The sequence below is a fragment of the Micromys minutus genome (genome assembly GCF_963924665.1).
Source record: "Micromys minutus genome assembly, chromosome: 14".
NCBI lineage: Eukaryota > Metazoa > Chordata > Mammalia > Rodentia > Muridae > Micromys > Micromys minutus.
The window spans coordinates 11,680,925-11,702,674 of record NC_137983.1 but is presented as its reverse complement, the minus strand read 5'-3'; positions in this window follow the sequence as shown (position 1 = coordinate 11,702,674).

Sequence of the window (21,750 nt, the reverse complement as noted above, 5' to 3'; positions counted from 1 at the left end):
GGAACTGCCAGACTGATTTCCAGAGTGGTTGTATCAATTTACAACCCCACCAGCAGTGGAGAAGTGTTCCTCTTTCTCCACATACTCACCAGCATCTGTTGTCATCTGAGTTTTGGATCTTGGCCAATCTGACATGTGTGAGGTAAATCTCAGGGTTGTTTTGATTTGCATTTCCCTGATGGCTAAGGATGTGGAACACTTCCTAGATGTTTCTCAGCCATTCCATATTCCTCAGTTGAAAACTTTTTGTTTACCTCTGTACCCCATTTATTAATGGGGTTGATGGATTCTCTGGTGTCTAGCTTTTTGAGTTCTTTGTATACCTTGGCTATTAGGCCTCTATCTGAAGTGGGGTTGGTAAAGATCTCTCCCACTCCATTGGCTGCCATTTTGTTTCCTTGACAATGTACTTAGTTTTACAGAAACTTTGCAATCTCATTAAGTCCCGTTCTCCCAACCTTTTAGTCTCAGATTGTGTCTGTCTTTGTCACTGAGATGAGTTTCCTCTATGCAGCAAAATGCTGGGGTTTGTTTATGTATCCAGTCTGATAACCTATATCTTTTTTGAGGAGTTGAGTCCATTTATGTGAAGAGATATCAAGTCATAGTTGTTGCTGTGTCCTGCTGTAGTTGCTTTGGTAGGTTGCATTGTGCCTGTGTGTGTTTCTTCTATTGATTTTCTTGCTTAGAAATTTTCTTGTTTTTACTGTGAGGTGTTTCCCCTAATTGTATAGGGTTTTCGACCTATAATTTGTTGTAGTGCTGGGTTTGAGGTCATATATTGTCTGGATTTGGTTTTGGCTTGGAGTATCATTGTTTCGCCATCTATGGTGATTGATAGTTTTGCTGGGTATAGCAGCTTGGGCTGACACTTGTGCTCTCTTAGGGACTGCATGTTGTCTGTCCAGGCTCTTGTAGCTTTCATAGTCTCTGTTGAGAAATCAATTGTGATTCTGATTGGACTGCCTTTATATGTTATATGACATTTTTCCCTTACTGCTTTTAGTATTCTTTCTTTGCTTTGGGCACTTGGTGTTTTGACTATTATATGTCGGGAAGAATTTCTTTTCTGGTCCAAACTATTTGGAGTTCTGTAGGCTTCTTTTATGATCCTGGTCATCTCATTATTAAGGGGAGGGAAGTTTTCTTCCAGGATTTTGTTGAATATATTTACTGCACCTCTTAGTTCATATTCTTCGTCCTCTTCTATTCCTATTATCTTTAGGTTTGTTCCTCTCATTGTGTCCTGGATCTCCTGCACATTTAGGGTTGGGAGATTTTTGGGTTTTGCATCTTCTCTGACTCTTTTGTCTATGTTTTCAATGTTGTCTTCGGCTCCCGAGATTCTCTCTTCCATCTCTTGTAGTCTGTTGGAAATGCTTGCATCTGTGACTCCTGGTTTCTTTTTTAGGATTTCTACCTCTAGGCTTGTCTCTTTTAGTGTTTTCTTTATTGTGTCCATTTCCGTTTTAAACTCCTTCTTCCATTCCTTAATCTCTTTGGTTCTGTTTCCCTCTAGTTCTTTGAGTTCTTTGAGTGTTTTTCTTGTTTCTTTTTTAAAAGCTTCTAATTCTTTATGCTTTTCTTGTTTAAGGATCTCTATCATCATCTTGAGGTATGATTTTGAATCTGAGTCTTCTTTTTCTGGAGTGTTTGGCATTCTGCTCTTTGTTGTGATGGGAGAGCTGGGTTCTACTATTGCCAGGTTGTCTTGGTTTTCTGGGGTAATTTCTTTCACTTTCCTCTTGCCATCTTGCTGTGAGCGATTGGTTCCCTGCCTTTCCCTTGTACCTGGTCTGTGTCTCTGTATCTCTGCTGTTCCTGGTGGCAGATGGTCTGAGCATCTGTTGTGCAACCCATTAGCTCCTGTCTGGGAACAGAGGGCCCAATGCTGCGGGCTTCCTGGGTCCCTGGATCCAACATTCCAGGCACACACTTTCCTCGTGCTCTGCTGTGATCTCTCTGCTCCTGGCTAGTCGGAATGTGTTTTCACTTGGTTCTTGCCAGTCCAGTGTGTCTGGGTCTCTGCTCTTCCTGTTGGCAGATGTGGACTAATTTTTTAAAATCACATCTTGCACTCCTTTCCTACAATACAACTTCCATTATTCTCCACATTTCTGATATATCTCCCTTACAGCTTCATTTTTTTAAGTATTATTTTTTATTTTCAAATTTTATTTGTTTCCTCTCCTTCTGGTAGCCCTTCACAGGAGCTCCTCCCCCATTTCACCTTCCCATTCTCTGAGTTTTATCCTCTTTAATAACAATCCCACCCCCTAACACAGAAACATATCAAGTTGTGTTGGGTCTAACTGAGTGCATCCTCTCCCACTAAGGCTAGAAAATGAAGTCCATTTAGTGTCTCAGGATCCACAAGCAGGCAGCCAATAAGCTCAGGGACAGCTCCTGCTCCAGTTGTTTTAGACCACAGGAAGACCAAGTTGCTCATCTACCAGATGTGCAAGGGGTCTATGTCTAGCCTGTACTTGCTCTTTGGTTGGCGATTCAGTATCTGTGAGCCTCTAAAAGTCCAAGTTAGTTGACACTGTCAGTCCTTCCTGTGGAGTGCCTGTGTTCTATGAGTTCGTCAATTCTTTTCTCAACTGTTCCCTTAGACTCTCCAATCTCTAAATAATGTTTGGCTGGGACTAACTATGTATCTGTTTGATATCTGCTCGATGGAGCATCTCATAGGACAGTTATGCTAGGTTCTTTTCTGCAAGCATAACAGAGTATGATTGACAATGCCAGGGATTGGTGATTGTATATGAGATTAGTCTGAAACTGTGACAGTGATTGGTTGACATTTCCCCCAGTGTCTGCTCTATTTTTGTTTCTGCATCTCTTACTGGGAGGACACATTTTGAGTCAAAGATTTTGCAAGTGGGTTGGTATCCTTATCCCTCCAACAAGAATGCTGCCTGGGAGCCACCTTTGGTTCTAATGCTAAAGTCAACACCATAGATGCAATCGGGTCTCTCCCCATCCTAGCTAGGTCTCTGATATGTATGTCCTAGAGATCTCTTCCCTGCCCCACCCTATCAATCTTTTTTCTTCTCTTCTGTCTACATATGATCAGCTACATAGTGTTCCCTGATCCCCTCTTCTACCCAGTTCCATTTTTCATTGACCTGTGATATCTATTTGGTTTTCTCCTTGTTACCTGGATTTTTTAGGTATGTTTATTATAGGATGTTTGTCTTGTACTTTATAAATGAATATAGAGTTTCCTTGTGGGATACTAGAACATCCTTTGGAAGTATGCCCAGGAATGTTATAGGTGGGTATTGAGGTAGAACTATTCCAAATCTGAGAAGCTACTAAATTAATTCCTTTGGCAGTTGTACAAGTTTGAACTACTACAAGCAGTGGAGTAGTGTTTTTCTTCTTCTGCAGCCTCACCATTGATCATAATGGACAATGACTTTGTAGTATTTTTGGATTCAGTTTGTGAATATTTGATTTGATTATATCAATGTTCTTAAGGGAAATCATTTAGAAATTCTGTTTCTTTGTTGAGTCAAGTTTTGGTTTATATTTCATGGTAAACATGTCCTCATAGAATGGGTTTGGCAGGGTTCCTTCTGTTTCTGTATTGTACAATAGTTCGAGGAGTGTTGGCATTAGCTCTTCTTTTAAATTCTGTTAGAATTCTGCACTAAAACCCTCTGTCTTAAGGCTGTTCTTGGTTGTGAGGTTTTTAATGACTGCTTCTATATCCTTGGGGACTATTGAGATTGAGTTTTGGTAATTTGGTGTCTGTCTAGAAAATTATTCACCCCAGTTAAATCTTTCAATTTTCTGAGTACAGTCTTTTGAAGCAATATCTAATGATTTTTTGAATTTTCTCAGAGTCAATTGCTATGTCTCCCTTTCCATTTCTTATTTTGTTAACTTGGTCACTTTTTTTCCTTTAAGTTAGTTTGGCTAAAGAATTTGACTATCTTATCGATTTTCTCAGACAACAAGCTCTAGGTTTCATTGATTCTTTGTACTGTTATTTTTGTTTCTAATTGATCAGTTTCAGCCTGAGTTTGGTTATCTCCTGCCACCTACTCCTCCTGAGTGTTTTGCTTTTTATTCTTTTTTTTCTAGAGTGCCTCATCCTAAATGGCTGCATAAGGACAGTTTTTTTTTTTTTTCCTAGAGTGCCTCATCCAAAATGGCTGCATAAGAGGAGGTGTGATGACAGTTTGACTTTTGAAGCATAACCAGGCCATTGATCCATGATTGGGCTGATGACTACTGTTGCCTGAGGCTGATCTGTTGTATCTTCTGCTCTTTTTTTTTTTTTTTTTTTTTTTTTTTCAATCTCTTTTGGCGGAAAATGCTTCCCTCATTACTCAGAGCTAATCACAATATAATAAATGAAATAAATGCAGCTCTGGGGAATGAGGAATGGATATGGTCATAAGTCTGTGGAGGATGAGTATAGTGAGCTTCGTTGGGTTAGGGTTTTCCTTCTAGTATCCCCTCTAGGCCTGGTTTGGTCAAAAGTTGTGTTTCAAATTTGCTTTTGTCATGTAATATGTTGGTTTGTCCATCTGTGATGATTGAAAGTTTTGCAGCTTATCATAGTTTGGGTAAATATCTCTGGTCTCTTAGGATCTGTGAGACATCTGCACAGGCATTTCTAGCTTTTAGAGTCACAGATAAGAAATTACATGTAATTCCAATATATTTCTTTATATGTTTCTTGGCCTATTTTTCTGCTTGCAGTTTTAAAATTCTTTCTTATTTATAATTAGTATTTTGATCACTATGTGGTAAGATAATTTTCTTTTCTATTCCAATCTGTTTGATGTTCTGTAAGCTTTTGGAAAGTTTATAGACATCTCTTACATTGGGTTAGAGAAATTTTCTATGACTTTTGCTGAAGATATTTTCTGGGCATTTGAGCTAGGAATCTTTTTCTTCTAATCCTATTATTCTTAGGTTTGGTCTTTTCATGGTGTCTCAAATTTCCTGTATGATTTATAACATGATATTTAGAAATTTTGCCTTTTTCTTTGACTCATTTGTGTATTGATTTATTTCCATCATATCTTTCAAACCTGAGATTCTCTCTTCTGTCTCCTGTATTTTGTGTTCTCCTGTTCACTTTCCTAGATTCTCTTGATCATCTCCAGAATTGCCTCTGTGTATTTATTTCTTATGGCTTCTATTTCTCTTTACAGGTCTTAGATAGTTGTATTCAGAATCTTCACCAGCTTGATTGTATTCTCTTTTACATCTTTTCATGTATTTTTCTTCCTCTTTTAATCCCTCTGCCTGTTTGAATGTATTTTCCTTGATCCGCTTAAGAGATTTTTTTCATGTCACCTTTAAAGTTCTCTAGCACCTTCATAAGATTTTTTAAGATCTTCTCCTTGTACTTTAGGTTCATTATGACATCCAGAGTTTGTTGTAGCAGGATAGCTGGGCTTTGGTAGTACCTCATTACCCTGGGACTTGTTAAATGTGTTTTTATGCTGTCATTTCGGCATCTGAATTTCGTAGTGGTGTCTAGATGATCCTGATGGCAGCAGCAGGACTTCTTGGGAAGGTAGGAGAAGCTGGGGGCCAGACAATGGATTTCAAAGTACCTGATTTTGCAGGCTGTCCCTCAGCCTGACCCCTCAATATCGGCTGTGTTTTGGGTGGACCCTACTTTATAGGCTGTGTCCCATTCAGACTGAATGAGGATGGCGAGAAGATGTGACTGGTGGAGTAAGGTTCGATACTGGTCATTCCTAGGGACATAGAAGGTTTCCATAATAAATTAGGATGCTATCGAGTTCCCTCAAGGGTCTTCCACACCAAAGACAGAGCTAGACAACAGGGCTCCAGAGGCTGCATGCAACTCATGGCTGCAGGCTATGTCCCAGGCAGAAAAACTGGGATGCCAGACAGGTCAGACTAGGATGATACTGGTTGGGCAGGGTTCCAAACTGGTTAGTTTGGAGCCCCAAAATGTTTCTAGTGGAGAGACAACACTCTTAGTTCCCACAAGGCTGATTGGACTGGAGAACAATCCCAGATCTAGACAATGAGCTTAGGGAACTTCAGCCACTCCTATTTTTGTTTTTTCATAACACCATGAATGGAATTAGTGCTTCCTGCCCATATGCACATAGGTGTGGATTTAGCCACTGGGCAATGTACTGTTGGCATCCCCCTGAAAATAGTAGGTCTCAATTTTTCCACAGAAATCAGTGTCTAATAGTTCCTCAGGTACGAGTGCAGGAGGGGTCAGATGCAGAGAGGAAAGATAAAGTTGTACAGAAGATAATATCTTGACAGCAGTATGTGAAAAGAAATTCAGGGAAGCTGCTCAGCCTGTATCCCCCCCCCCCGCTACGTTATTACAGAAAAATACAACTGTGCAAGTCGTGTAAGACCTCCCACTATCTCACTCCACAGTGTGTTTTGCAGTGCTTTCAAGAATATACAGTAGCAAAAGTCAAAAGTGCATATTGGGGTGGAATTTCATCTTAATGGCATAGTTTCTGTAAATTTGCTTTGGAAAGCCCAAATTATATTACTTTATTCTTGATGCAATTTGTGGAGGCTTAGATATAGGGGGAACATACAGGGATTTTCATAATAACAAGGAGCAATTTCTCATATCAGAAAGATATATAACAAGAAAAATGAAACAGAATGTTTCATTGGATTCTATATGTTAACAGTGAGTGGACGTTTTTATTCTAAATCTAAAAGACATTTTTAAAACATGATACTATGATTTAAGATGTAAAATATTGCTTGTTAAAAGTTTAGTTTAATTTAACAGAGTGTATTTTGTTACAGGAAATGGCACAAATGTTCCCTCTGGCCTATGGAGAAAGAAAAGAACTATAATCCTTATAAATGAATACAATGAATGGGCCATGAATATTGTTTTACCACTGAATATTGTACCTGTAGCTTATAGAAAACTTTCAGAAGTTGGAGAAATTTGTATTTCCTTTGCATATTCTCATGAATGTGGAATTTTATCACCAGTTTATGGAATATAATTGTTGAAGGTATTAGGAGTTTTTTATACTTATATATGAACAAGTACATTAATAATCTATGTGCATGAGGCAGTGCATAGGAATGAAGATGTAAAAATTACTAATATGAATATAAAGTATATAACATATTACAATTATGCACAGAACTTTGGAAGTCCTGAGGGAAGGATGCTAGGCTCCATAAAATCCTATTGTCTCCTCCCAAAAATGTATAACTGGTGTTCACCTGAAAGTATCTCAGAGGAAAAGCCACACAAAATTAAAAAAAATAATAATGTAAAAAGTAAAGCAGATACAAGTTCAGTTTTTCCTTTTAAGTATACTGTTCTTTTTGCCAGATTACTGTGTGTTAAGGGTTTTACATACATCATGAGATAGTACTTAGTAAAATGAAGATTTATGTGGCAATCCACTGTCATAAGAAAGGGAATAAAGGATTAAATGCATATGTTTCTTGTTCTATTTAAAAGAAACACGTGTAAAAACAAAAATCCACTGCAACTATAAGGTTTCTTTTCTTTTTTTCTTTTTTTTTTTTTGATATAAAAACAACATTTAATTGGAGCTGGCTTACAGGTTCAGTCCATTATCATTAAGGCTGAAACATAGCAGCATCCTGGCAGGCATGATGTGGAAGGAGTTTAGAGTTCTATATCTGAAGGCCACTAGAATACTGGTATCCAGGGAGCTAGGACAAAATTCTTTTTTTTTTAATTGAACAACTTTATTTAAAAAAAAAAAAACAAATATAAATCTACATATTTTAAGCATTTTTGCATAAAAAGCATACAAAAACATGTGAAAACTTGTATGGAATATTTGCTGAATGGCAAAATGGCAAATATTGCAATGGTGTGAGGACAGAGGAGAGGTGAGGAGGGAGTGAGGGAGGGAGAGAGAGGAAAGGAGGGAGAGAGGGAGGGAAGGAGGGAAAACAGACTGAGCATGCTGTGGTCAACATGCCAATAATCATTCCATCAACCCTATATTGGGTTTCCTGAGTTCTAGCTCTGATCTCCTTTAATGATTGATTGTGACATGCAAGTGTAAGCAAAATAAATCTTTTCTACCCAACTTTCATACAGCTGGGTTGAGATAGCTGTAGCAAGAGGACAGTCAGGTATGCAGGCCAGGGATTGGTTGTAGAGAGCACATCTGCTCTTTAAGAAGACCTTGGCTCAATTTCTTCCATCCCAATTCTCCTTCCAACTGTCTGTAATCCAATACGACAATTTCAATGTCCCTTTCATGCCTCCATGGACCTTGCACATAGGTGTTACAAAGACATATATACAGGGAAGAAAGCAAACTCCTGAAAACACACAATTTACAGTATTACCAAAACAATACTAATAAAGAAGAAAAACAAGCTCAGAGACATGTTTAAATTACTATTGCTTGTTTCCTTTTCAGGAGACCTATGTTTACTATTCTATTATGAGAAATCTTTATGGTATAGGAGAGAGAAAAGGTAAGAAGCTGCTAGAATCCCCATTCTGTTCTTCCTTCTTTTTGAGCTTCATAATGTCTGTGAATTGTCTCTAGGGTATTCAGAGCTTTCTGGGGTTAGTATCCGCTTATCAGTGAGTGTGTACTGTATGTGTGCTTTATGACTAGGTTACCTCACTCAGACAGAGTATCTAATAAAAAAAGAGAAAAATAAATTTAAAAATATCAACATAAAAAGAAGCTGCTAGAATGAGTGGAACATAAGAAGTGAAGGATAAGAAATAGAATTTGTGAAATTCATCCTTAATATTCTTTCCAAACAAAGATAAAGGCACGAATTTATTAGATAAATGTGATGGTAAAAACTTACAAATGACTTTCATGTTATTGACATATCTGTTCCATGAGAAGGGAGATCTTCAGATGAAAAGACAGAGAAAGAAGGGCTGCAGTTTGGGGACATTGTGTGTGTGTTTGTGTGTGTGTGTGTGTAAAATCTCCATAGGATGTGAGAAATGTAATATTACAATAACAGTAAAGACACACTGGAGGCTGGAAGGTGTGATTGAACATGCACTGCCCAAAGTAGCACATCTTTTTCGCAACAACTCTCTGCTCTCAGCATGCTAGAGATGACAAGAATTTAACAGAACTACACACTTTGTGAACATTAACCCAGAAAATTAAATGATTGCTTCAGATAAAATTATTGTGATGAAAGTTGCATATGTAAATGGCTTCAAACACCTGATAGAAGTCATGTTGAAAGAAATTTTCTAATTTATTCAATACAACTTACTTATGTAATTGAAACATTTGCTTTTATAAGCGTCTATACTACAAAAGGAAAACCATGATGCCCACTTACATTATGTCTTAATAGTTGCTTGAATTTGAATAGAAAGATAAAAAAAATGCTCAGGTATTCTCCATGCCCTCTGAACTTCACAAACACTTGATAACTTGTGCTCCAAACCCTGGGTCATGGCAGGTTCTGGTGAGAGTTTAAGGACTGACTTATTTCAATGTCATAATATAGGTATATTTTATAAATATATCTTCATATATTTTAAATTGGTATTTAATAATCCAACAGAATGTTTGGGAGGTTTTTTGTTCTGTTTGGTTATTGTTTTTGTTTGCTTGTTTTACTTTTTTTTTTTTTTTTGGAGGTCCAAAGATGTTCCCAGAAGGCAAACTCTAATGGGCACAGCAGAAATAAAGATATCCAGAAAAGAAGCCAACATGTAGAATCTGGAAATAACGACAGAACCAGCCAATCCCAATCATCAGAAAATGGGGAATAACTCAGTGATTCAAAAGAACATAGAATTTATTACTAGTTATTTAAAATAAAAATTTTAGCCAATATGTTCATATTTATCACTAGAAGTGAAACAAAAAGCTTGCCCAAAACTCCATCACTTAAAAAAATGCATTTCTGAGTGAACAGGCCATTCAAAGCTCTTAAGTAAATTACATGAAGAGCAGATAAAAGAGCTTTTGGAGGCTAGAATTCAGAGCAGAAGAACATAAAATAGAAAAACTGTCATCAACTGAAGTTGCTGAAATAGATCTCATATTTAAAATATGCTAAGGAACTGTCTTAACTTTAATAAAAATGACAGTATTTATAATTTCCAATATTTTGTGTGTGATTGGAGTAGTGTTTTGAAGACGGTGGTTGATGGAGTTCTGGTCAGAGGCTTGTCAGTTAAATGAGATACTCTTTCACAACAGAATGTACAATTTAACTTTCTGAAATACTGAGAACACTAGTTATTCATCCTGTTTTAATAAAAATGAATAATAAAGACTCAGCTGTCCTTCCCTCTCTCTCCTTTCTTTTATCTCTTTTGTATATCTTTTCCAAGCAGATTTTTGCTTTATTAAGTCACCTTACCTTTTAAATCATAAGCATTACACTTCAACTACAGGAGTTTCCAAGAAAATATTCTCAGAGTCTTAATAACAAGTGTCCCTTGACTCCCTCATTTATATTTGGAAACAAGGGGAAGTGAGCTACCAGACAATCTGTGTTATCACTATATTTGATTCTTTTTCTTTTATTGTACAACTTTATATTAAAAAACAAAGATAAATATACAAATTTTAAGCATTTTTGTATTAGAGTATAGAAATACATTTTCGTCAGTATTTGACATTTTCTAAAAGTTTGATAGTGTGCATTAAGATCTTCCTAGTTACAATGAACTTAAAGTACATGTAAAACAGGATGTAACCAGGAATTAGTCAAAGTTTTCTTGGTATGTAAAGATTAAGCTTAATGGTCTTTAATTTATTTATTTTTTACTTTTCTTCAACTTCTTATAGTCTGTGAGTTTTTTCTGGGGTGTCCAGAGCTTTCTGGTGTTAGTATCCAATTAATAGTGACTGCATATAATGTCTGTTTTTTGTGACTGGGTTATCTCACTCAGGATGATATTCTGTAGATGCTTCCATTTTCTGAAGAATTTCATAAAGTCATTGTTTCTGATAGCTGAGTAGTACTCTACTGGGTATATATACCAAATTTTTTGAATCCATTCATCTAATTAAGGACATCGGGGTTCTTCCAGCTTCTGGCCATTAAAAACAGAGGTGCTATGAACATTGTGGTGCATGTGTCTTTGTTTTATGTTGGAGATACTCTGGGGTATATGACCAGAAGTGGAATAACTGGTTCTTCAAGTAGTACTATATCCAATTTTCTGAGGAATCGCCAGACTGATTTCCAGAGTGGTTGTAACAGTTTACAACCCCCACCAACAGTAGAGAAGTGTTCCTCTTTCTGGATATCCTCACCAGCATATGCTGTCATCTGAATTTTTAATCTTGGCTAATCTTTTTGGTATTAGGTGGAATCTCAGGGTTGTTTTCATTTGCATTTCCCTGATGGCTAATGATGTCGAGCACTTCCTTAGATGTTTCTCAGCCATTCAATATTCCTCAATTGAGAACTTTTTGTTTAGCTCTGTACCCCATTTTTAATAGGGTTTTTTGGTTCTCTGGTATCTAGCTTCTTGAGTTAATTGTATACCTTGGATATTAGACCTATATTTGATGTGTGGTTGGTAAAGATCTTTCCCCAATCTGTTGGCTAATGTTTTGTTTTTATGACAGTGTCCTTACATTTTCAAAATCTTTGCGAACTCATTAATTCCCATTTGTCCATATTTGGCCTTAGAGCACAAGCCATTGGTGTTCTCTTCGGGAAATTTTCTCCTCTGCCTATGTGTTCTAAGTTTTTCGATACTTTCTCATCTAATAGTTTCAGTATACCTGGTTTAATGTGGATATCTTTGATCCACTTAAACTTGACCTTTATACAAGGAGACAAGAAAGTGTCTATTTTCATTCTTCTGCACGTTGAGAACCAGTTAGACCAACACAATTTATTGAAGAGGCTGTCCTTTTTACATGGATTGTTTACAGCTCATTTGTGAAAAATCAGGTGACCATATATGTGAGGGCTCATTTCTGGATTTTCTATTCTATTCCATTTATCAATGTGCCCATATCTGTACCAGTGCAATGTAGCTTTTAGCATAGTTGCCTTATAATATATCTTGAGATCAGTGATAGTGATCTCTGTGGCTTTTTCAATGTTTAGAATGAATTTCACTATTTTCAGTCTTTTCTTATTCCAGATGAAATTGCACATTGCTCTATTAAACTCAATGAAGAATTGGGTTGGTATTTTGATGGGGATTGCATTGAATCAGTAGATTGATTTTGATAAAATGGCTACTTTTACAATGTTTATCTTTCCAATCCATAAGCATGGGAGTTCTTTTCATTTTCTGAGATCTTCTTTGATTTCCTTCTTTAGACCTTTGAAGTTCTTGTCATATAGATCCTTCACTTGCTTAGTTAGAGTCACACCAAGGCATTTTATATTTTTGTGAATATTGTGAAGGGTTTCTCTTTCCTAATTTATTTCTCTACATGATTGTCCTTTAAGTAGAGGAAGGCTACTGATTTGTTACAGTTAATTTTATATCCAGCCACTGTGCTGAACTTGTTTTTCAGCTATACATGTTCTCTGGTAAATTTGTGGGGTCACATAAATACACTATCATGTCATCTGCAAATAGTGATGTTTTTACTTCTTCCTTTCCAATTTGTATCCCTTTGATTTCCATTTGCTGTCTTATTGCTCCAGCCAGGACATCCAGTACTATGTTGAATAGGTAGGGGGAGAGTGGGCAGCCATATTGAGTCCCTGATTTTAATGGGATTGCTTCAAGTTTCCCAACATCAAATATGATGTTGGCTGTTGGTTTGCTGTATATTGCTTTTATTATGTTTAGTTATGGGCCTTGGATTCCTGTTCTTTCCAAGACTTTTAACATGAGGGGGTTTTGAATTTTGACAAATGCTTTCTCAGCATCTAGTGAGATGACCATGTCGTTTTTCTTTGAGTTTGTTTATATAGTGAATTACATTGATGGATTTCTGTATATTAAACCATGCCTGCATCCAAGAGATGAAGCCTACTTGATCATGGAGAATGATTGTTTTGATGTGTTCTCAGAGTAGGTTTGTAAAGAACTTGCTCAGTATTTTGCATCAGTGTTTATAAGTGTGATTAGTCTGAAGTTCTCATTTCTTGTAGAGTTTTTGTGTGGTTTAGGAATGAGGGTTATTGGAGCCTCAAAAAATGAGGTAGGTAGTGTTCCTTCTGATTCTATTTTGTGGAATAGTTTGGAGAGTATTGGTATTAGGTCATCAATAAATGTCTGATAAAATTCTGCAATGAACCCATCTGGACCTGGGCTCTTTTTGGTTGAGAGTCATCTTTTTGATGACTGCTTTTATTTCTTTATGTGTTAGGGGATTATATAGATGGTTTATATGGTCCTGATTTAACTTCAGGATTTGGTATCTGTGTAGGAATTCATCCCATTCTTGGAAATTTTCCAGCTTTGTTGAGTATAGGCATTTATAGTAGTATCTGATGATTTCTTGAATTTCCTCAGTTTCAGTTATTATGTCTCCAAGTTCATTTCTGATTTTGTTAATGTGGAAACTCTCTTTGCCCTCTAGTTTGTCTGGCTAAGGGTTTATCAATCTTGTTAATTTTTTCAAAGAACCAGCTCTTGGTTTTGTTTATTTTTTAAATGGTTCTTTTTGTTTCTATTAGGCCTATTTCTGCTGTAAGTTTGAATATTTCTTGCTGTCTATTCTTCTTGGGTGTATATGCTTTCTTTTGTTCTTGAATTTTCAACTGTGCTTTCAAGTTGCTGGTGTATGCTCTCTCCACGTTTTTTGTTGTTGTTGTTGATTTTTTCAATGGATCTTTTTGTTCCTATTTGGTCTATTTCTGCCCTAATTTTGATTATTTCTTGCCGTCGACTCTTCTTGGGTATATCTGCTTCCTTCTGTTCTAGGGCTTTTAGCTGTCCTGTCAGGTTGCTGATACAAGCTCTCTCCAGTTTCTTTTTGGAAGCACTTAGGGCTATGAGTTTTCCTCTCAGTACTGCTTTCATTGCATCCCATAGGTTTGTGTATGTTGTGTTTTCGTATTTGTTGAATTCTAGAGAATCCTTAATTTCTTTCTTTATTTCTTCTTTGGCCCTGCTATCGTTTAACAGAGCATTGTTTAGTTTTCATGTGTATATGGGCTTTTTGTTATCTTTGTTGTTGTTAAAGACCAGCCATAGACCATGGTGATCTGAGAGGATGCATGGGAGTATTTCAATCTTCTTATATAGATTGAGGCTCGTTCTGTGTCCAATTATGTGGTCAGTTTTCGAGAAGGTGCCATTAGGTGCTGAGAAGAAGGTGTATTCTTTTACTTTAGTATGATATGTTCTGTAGATATCTATTAATCCCAGTTGGTTCAAAGTCTCTGCTAGTTTTGCAGTTTCTGTTTCCATGATTTGTCCATTGGTGAGAGTGGGGTATTAAAGTCTCCAACTATTACTGTGTGGAGTGAAATGTATTTTTTGAGCTTTAGTAGCATTTCTTCTATGAATGTGGGTGCTTTTTTATTTGGAGCGTATATGTTAAGGATTGAGAGTTCCTCCTGACAGATTTTCCCGGTAATGTGTAAAAAGTGTCCTTCCTTATCTTTTTTGATAACTTTTAGTTAAAATTTACTTTATTCGATATTAGAATAGCCACTCCAGCTTGCTTTTTCTGGCTGTTTGCTTGGAAGTTTTTTCCCATCCTTTTACTCTGAGATAGTGTCTGTCTTTCTCTCTGAGATGAGTTTACTGTATGCAGCAAAATGCTGGATTTTGTTTATGTATCCAGTCTGATAGCCTATGTTTCTTTATTGGAGAGTTGAGTCCATTTATGTTAATAGATATCCAGGAATAATTAATTCTGTTCCCTGCTAATATTGCTTTTTGTGGGTTGAGTTGTATCTGTGTCTTTTGCTTCTTTTGTTTTCTTGTTTAGGAGTTTTCTTTCTTTTACTAGGATGCATTTTCTCTCATTTTTTTGGGGGGGTTTTCCACCTATAATTCGTTGTAGTGCTGGGTTTGTGGTCAGATATTGTTTAAATTTTGATTTGCCTTGAAATATCTTCATCTCTCCTTCTATGGTGATTGATAGTTTTGCTGGGTATAGCAGCGTGGGCTGGCACTTGTGCTTTCTTAGGTTGTGCATGATGTCTGTTCAGGCTCTTCTAGCTTTTATAGTCTCTGTTGAGAAATTGAGTGTGATTCTGATTGGTCTGCCTTTATATGTTATCTGAGTTTTTTCCCTTACTGCTTTTAGTATTCTTTCTTTGCTTTGGGCACTTGGTATTTTGTCTATTATGTGTTGGGAGGTATTTCTTTTCTGGTCCAACCTATTTGGAGTTCTGTTGGCTTCTTTTATGCTCGTGGTCATCTCATTCTTAAGGGTAGGGAAGTTTTCTTCTACGATTTTGTTGAAGATATTTACTGTGCCTTTTAGTTGATACTCTTCTCCCTCTTCTATTCCTATTATCCTTAGGTTCAGTCTTCTCATTGTGTCCTGGATTTCCTGGACATTTTGGTTTAGGAGCTTTTTGTTTTTTGCTTCTTCTCTGGCTGTTTTGTCTATGTTTACAATATTTTCTTTTGCCCCCGAGGTTTTCTCTTCCATCTCTTGTAATCTATTGGAAATCCTTGCTTCTGTGACTCCTGATTTCTTTTTTAGGTGTTCTACCTCTAGGGTTATCTCTTAGTGTTTTCTTTATTGTGTCAATTTCTGTTTTAAATTCCCTCTTCCATTCCTTCATCTCTTTGGTTCTGTTTTCTTCTTGTTCTTTGAGTTCTTTGAGTGTTTTTCTAGTTTCCTCTTTAAAAGCTTCTGAATCTTTTTGCTTTTTTTCCCGTTCTTGTTTAAGTATCTCATCAGCATCTTGAGGTATGATTTCAGGTCTGTGTCTTCTTTTTCTGGAGTGTTTGGCATTCCAATGTTTGCTGTTATGGGAGAGCTGGGTTCTGGTGTTGCCAGGTTGTCTTGGTTTCCTTGGGATATACTCTTTCACTTTCATTTGGCCATTTTGTTGTCAGTGATATGTTCTTGCCTTTCTCTTGTATCTGGTCTCTGTCCCTGGATCTCCACTGGTCCAAGTGGCAGATGGGCCAAGCCCTGTTCTGTTCCTCAGAGTCGCTGGTTGGGAACAGAAGTTCCAATGTTGTGTTCCTGGAGCCTATATCAGGCAGGGCAGGGATGTGCTTTCCGTGGGCACTCCTCAGAGATCTCTCTGCTCCCTGGCTGCCTAGATCTCCTACTCCCTAGTCTTAAAACCTTTAGGAACTGCTGGTCCGGGTGGCAGATCTCCTTCATCTCTTTGGTTCTGTTTTCCTCTATTTCTTTGAGTTATTTGAGTGTTTTTCTTGTTTCCTCTTTAAAAGCTTCTAATTCTTTATGATTTTCCTCTTGTTCTTGCTTAAGGATCTTTATCAGCATCTTGCTATATGATTTCGGTTCTGAGTCTTCTTTTTCTGGAGTGTTTGGCATTCCACTCTTTGTTGTGATGGAAAAGCTGGGTTCTGATGTTGCCAGGTTGTCTTGGTTTCCCTTGGTAAGTTCTTTTGTTTTCCTCTTGCCATCTTGTTGTCTGTGTTTATACGTGATCTTGTTTTCAGTGATTGGTTCTTGGCTCTCTTTTGTAACTGGCTTGTGTCCCTGGATCTCTTGGTGTTCCTGGTGGCAGATGGCCTGAACATCTATTGTGTAGGCACAGACTGCTGGCTAACAACAGACAGCCCAAAACAGGGTTGCTGCTTCCCTGAACAAAGCAGCAGGGAGAGGTGCACTTTCTGCATGCTGGGCAGAAATCTCTCTCTTTCCCCGGCTACTTGGAAAGCCTTCTCACCAGGCCTGTTTCTCTGGATCTCCACTATCTTTCATTCTAAGAGAATTGTGTAGACAGTTTAAAAAATTGAGCCAGGCACTGAATATGTTATTAAAGATATTCCATATTCAGTAGGTCTGTGCACAATATGTCAGTATTGCCTACAAAGGCCACAAAAACCATCAGGTCACTAAACACTAAAATTAGAATTTGATATTATGTTTAGTGATAGAGTTCTTTCTTCATTTGTGTATATGTAAAACACTAATTCTATTCTCAGAATCAAAAAGTATGATTTGTACCTTATACTTATTCAATTCTTACCATTTTTTTTTCTTTTTTGGTATTAAGTTTTCTTTCCCATATTACTTTTTGTTGTATCTATATTAATGGGGAAACTAATTTGACTATGATTTTGAAACTATATTTTAAATGTATGTTTGTGTTTGAAACTCTATGAGATTAATTGAGACCTGTATCCCTTCTGATTTTGCAGCATTCTTCTAGGTGGTCTCAAACCTAAGATTCATGTGCCATATTGTGGCAGTTTAAAGGTCTGCTGGCAGACACACTTGCTTCTCAGTCTTAATGGCTGTTTATTGACAGTAAGTTGCTGCACAGAGCTGCACAGAACACATGCATTGGCACTCTCTCTTCAAGTTCATAAAAAAAAGTCTGGGTTTTGGTCAATTGATGATCAATGAGGTAAAGATCTTATTATATCTCTCACTGTGTGCCTATGTTGTGCCATTGAGACTGCTCAAATATGCTGTCTATCATTCAGGCAGGAGTCTGCCAGGAGCCTCCTGCTGGACCATAGGGGAAAAAAAAACATGAAATCTCTCCTCTGTTTTGAGGTTCACAGCTAACTTATGAGTTTCCATTTCAGTATTCTTCTCATCAAATGGCTGACAGGTACTGTAATATGTAGGGCTCAACTCACCTACTTTTATGGCACTTAAATCTTTGTAAATACTGGTGAAGCTACAAGATAAACACAATCTTCTTTTTGCTTTGGTTTTCTGTCATGCATTACATCCTACCGGGTGGCATTGGCTATAGTAAAATTTCCTAACATCTGTTCTGTAGTCCTTTGGTGTTATATATGTTCAATATATTTTATTTCAACTGGAATATAACACACACATGTATGTATGTATATGTATATATGTATGTATGTATGTATGTATGTATGTATGTATATATGTATACTTACAGCAGCAGTGAAAATGATTATCCTATGCAGACAATGTGTAATGATTAGAGCAGTGTAACAGGTACATCTATTGGGTCTGAGTGTGTACTAGTGACAAGGAAGAAGCCCTCTATGAGATCTTTAGAAGCCCCAAGTGAACGTGAACAACCAACTAATAATGCTGTGTTCTACAGCATTTAAACAAATTTCAAAATAAATAACATTTTCTTTTTCTTAAGAATGTTGTTACCTAGAAAATGAAAAGAATAGAAAAGTTATGGTTTCATAACTGTTTTCCAAGAATTAATAAGCTAGGACTCAGTTCTGTGCTAACTGAGTCTATCTGGAATTGATTGAAAGTATGGTTGCAAATCACAGCATTTGTCAGGAAGAGCAACTAAATCCTGAGACAATACTGTGAAGCAACTGTAGTCTAAGTACAGTTACAAAGAACATACTTTTAAATTTACCTGAATATTAAAATGCACTATATTTACCATGCACTCAAATTCATTATCCACTTCTCAGTTAAAAGAAATTGCAAGTGAATTTTATATAATCAGATTTTTAAAAGAATAATTCTTTCCAGAATGTATAATTTATTACCTTTACGATCCATAAAAACTCTCTTGAAAAATATCTAAATACTTGGCATATATATATTTCCTCCTTTTTTCTGACTAGTTATTTCAAATGAATTGTTTTTGAAACCAGTTTTGAAGATGTATGAAAGTTCCAGCCTGTGGTATACTGCTGTTCTGTCTCTAGCTGTGAGAAATAAACTTTCTGTGTTGGCTTGTTGTAGTTTTCACTGTGAAGGCAAATTTCAGGTGCTAGAAAACAATTCCAATTTTACATCCACATAATTCTGAATACTTAACTCACCACATCATATTTACAGACAGGAGGCAGTCTAATATCATGCGCTTTAAAATAAATAATAATCTATGCATGCACTAAAAATAGAAAATGAAGTAGAAAGCCAACCTCTACAAGGTGAAGACCCCTTCTTTGCACACCATGTTCCCTCCACCTGTTCTGCATTCACAGATGTTTCCTGTCTAGTAGCTCAGCTTCCCATTTTTTTCTCACACAAATTGATCAATGAAGAGATGTGAGAATACTGAGTCTAATATTTCTTCCACTGTAGTTTTGATACTTTTGAGGGGTTTTGTTGTTGTTGTTTTTAAATTTCATTAATTTCTTTATTAGGCTAGGACATACGCAGGCATGGCACACCTGTGGAGGTCAGAGGACCATTTCCTGGAGTCTGTTCTTATCTACCATCTTGTGGGGTCTTAGGAAAAGACAAAATTTAGGTCTAAAATATTGACCCCTAGGTTGGAAGGGTTGTGGAAGATTCTTTATATCCTGTCCCATCTCCTGCCACCAGCAAGACTTGTATCACACAGCCTCTGTGAGCTCACTCACAAAGTGGCAGTTCAACCATATTGAAGCATTCGCCTATGCACCCACCTAAATAAAATGATTTCAGAATCAGCTGGCAGCCCAATATTCCAAGATTAAAATCAATAGTTTCCCAAATTTTAGGCAAAATTCCCAGATGTTCCCTACTGTGAAAAAAAATGGTTTATTTCACAAAGCTGTACTGAGTGTAGAGGGAGGGGTGTGTAGAACCACAGTTCTGAAGGCCATGGCAAGGGTAAGAGTTAAAAAGGGGGCCTTAGAGTTGAGATTTTGAAGATATATAGAAGCTCAAAAGAAGCTGTTGAGGGTCAATCAGCCTTTGAGTTTTTTAAGGCTTCATTTAAAGTTACAACAACAAGAAAACATGGAGTGGCATGAAAACATATAAAAAATTTTCTCATATTTTCAGAAGGCTTATCCTCATAACACACATGCAGATATACTAATGTTCATTCTTGTCAAGACAGGAAATATAAAATGTTTGAATTATAAATGCATTGTAATAAAAAGACATGATATTAAACTTCACTGTTAAGTTTCATATGTGTTTATAGTTTGTGGGAAACAACGCAATTATAATATGTATAAGCATTGTTTATCACTTGTTTTGAAAAATAATGAATAAATGATCCCCATTGAATGTAAAAAAAGTAGTGAAAGTAGAGAATCCATTTAATGAAAAGATAATAATGTGACTGGAATATCTGATTAGTAATTAAACTATAGTCATTTGCACTTTTATCAAAAAAGCAAAAGCTTTTTTTTTTAATATTTTTTGCATTTACATTTCAGGTGTTATCCCTTTTGTACAACCCCATCCACCCTCAAAAATCTTTTAAGAAATTATATATATCATATATATATATATGATACATATATATATATATATATATATATGATAGTTGTTTTTATTTAAAATAGAAAGTTATTAGTTCACAAGATATAATAATACATTTATTTATTATATTATTTATTAATAGTAACATAAAGTCAAACCTCACTTTCAAAAATGATATTACTAGTTCAGTGATATTCAAATATCTTATGCTCATAAATTTTCCATAAGTTTAAACAATATTAAAGTATATAGTAGATGTAAAGGTTATGCATTTATCAATATTTACCATATTATCTCATTAGATAATGAAACTAAAGAAAGTACAAGACTAAATATTATAGTAACAAAGAACATTTTATGCTTCTATGAGCAATTAAATTTTATAGGCAGAAAGTTTCTTATTGACAATGTCTGGCTAATTAGACATTAGCTGGGTTGTTTAACCTCGCTCTGCACTAAGATTGTGGTATTGCCATAATCAGTATGGTACTGGACCACTTCATTATATCCAGAAGAAAAGAGTAAAGTGGGAAGAGTGCAATGAGAAAATTAAATGTCCTTATAAAAATGGAACAGGACATTCATCTGTGTTTTCTTTATGACTTAACACACTTATGTATATAAGAAATACAAGAAAGAAGGATATATAAATGGTCAGAATTTAAACTAGAGAAAAATACATTTAGAATAATATGTAAAGATAATAATAATAACTGAAGAAGTTTAAAACTAATAATGTTAAAACTTAAAAATAGCATCAGTGTGGCAAATGTCAGCAGCTTCTCAGACAAGGAGTAGGGAAGACAGAATTAAATATAAAAACAATTGGAAAAATACAAAAAAATCATATTTTTAATATAAGCAAATATGAAGATCATCCACATAGTGTTCAAGAAACCCTATGGCAAGGAGGATGACTTAAGAGTGAGAATAAGAAAGTCCAAATTGTCAGGCAGTGATTCCTTACAATGAAGGTTGCAAGGTGAAAAGAGACCTGCAGATTACGAAACCCATGGCTGCAGCCCTCTAAAACACTGACCACAGTCATAACGCTTCATGTGCATTCCAGTCAATCCAAAGGCTACCCATCATTAAAAATTCCAGTCATAGTAAATACCTAGCTGTGGCATCTAATTCAGGGCACTATGTTGCATATGTATTATACATAGTTATAAAAATGACAAAGCTGATCCTTAATTAATGTAATACAAGTGAAGAATGTGGATTTCTCAAAGAAATATATAAGTAATTCATCAATATTTATACATTTACTGGTGTAAAAAGCCTGTCCAACCTGCCAGTATTAAGAAGGTTGATATTCAAAACTATATAGTATACAACACTTGATAGTGGTAATAATTCCTTATGTGTTTTCAATGTTACAAAATAAGTTTATACATATTATGAGATATATTAAGTGTTTAATTGACTTTTATGAGGCTTTTATTTGAATTATAGTCTGCATAGATTGTTTTGTAACGCTTAGAAACCAATATCATTAAATTATCTACATTAATGCAATCTTGATAAGCATGTATAACTAGACTTATGATTAACC